General features: G+C 35.9%; 1 protein-coding gene across 1 annotated transcript in view; it reads left to right on the top strand.

Moving 5' to 3' along the window:
- Positions 1 to 1192, top strand: part of INTS4 (integrator complex subunit 4) — a 137266-nt gene that overhangs the window by 98671 nt on the left and 37403 nt on the right. The gene's annotated exons all lie outside the window — the stretch shown is intronic.

Raw genomic sequence — 1192 nt, 5'->3', positions numbered from 1 at the left:
TGCGGTTGGCGCAGGATAGAGCAGCGTTTAGGGCTGTTGTGCATAGGGTCGCTATGAGTCGGAAACGACTCGACGGCACATAACAACAACAACAATTATAATTAGTGCCTGTCTTTGCTTTTACTTGTAAGAAAGGTACTTCCCAGGCTTATCTATAAAGACACAGAACTGTGTAGCATCTCTTTGAAATTCAGCTCATCAGAGAGTGGTTTGTGAGTGAAGTATTTTTGCTAATCTTTAGAGATGTGTTGAAGTACTCTGAAATCTGAAGGCCCTTGCATACTTTTTTAAAAAAATTAAAATGGATGAAAACCTGTTTTCAGGATCATTGAAGAATTGTATTATTCAGAAATTATGTTTGTCTAGAACAGAGAATGCTTCAGAAATGTAATTTAAATGGCATTTTTCCTTTTCTCTGCTGTGAACAAGGTTTGGAGATAACCAGTCTCTTGCTGGTATAACATCTCCATTTCATTCTCTGTATCTGTTTTCTGGGTTTTTTCCATTCTGCCATTTTTAGTTGCACAAGATTGTTACTAAGGAGCCCTGGAGGCATAGTATGTTAATTCTAAGGTTGTTAATGGAAACATTAGTGGTTCAGATCTTTTAGTCACTCCATGGAGTAAAATCTCTTCCTGTAAAGATTTGCCTCCTTGGGAACTCAAAGGAAGGTTACATAAATCAGAATCCACTTGATGAAAATGTTTTTTTTTTTTTGTTTGTTTGTTTTCTGGAAGATTATTGGTAGACATTGTAAGTCTATGCTATAGACAACAAGTTAAAAAACAGCTAAAATAAAATCTCAATTCCATTACTACGGAACAAGTGAAGAATATTTATTGGATAAGCAACTAGCAGGCTCTTGTGTAGAGATGTATGCAGAAGGTTGGAAAGTATGGTTGTCTTTTCCTGCCTGGGACCAAATTACATTCCAAAGGGATTGTATTAATATATACTTTCTTAGGCAGTGTGTGAGGGTTTCTATCTCTTGACATTCTTCGTGGCATTAGCTGTTATTGAAAGCAAACAACTTTTGGTAATTGGGGGTGTTGGATGTAGTTGGGAATGTATCTCTTGTTTGAATTTCCATTTCTTTGGCTATTAGAGAATTTTTGTCACTGAATGGAAATTGATTTTTTGAAAGTTGAGGTGTCACTTTTGACCGAGCTCAGCCTTTTTAAAGAAAAAAAAA

Source organism: Elephantulus edwardii, unplaced genomic scaffold (genome assembly GCF_000299155.1).
Source record: "Elephantulus edwardii isolate Elephantulus edwardi_28Jun2011 unplaced genomic scaffold, EleEdw1.0 scaffold00025, whole genome shotgun sequence".
NCBI lineage: Eukaryota > Metazoa > Chordata > Mammalia > Macroscelidea > Macroscelididae > Elephantulus > Elephantulus edwardii.
This window is presented reverse-complemented; position numbering and strand designations above follow the sequence as displayed.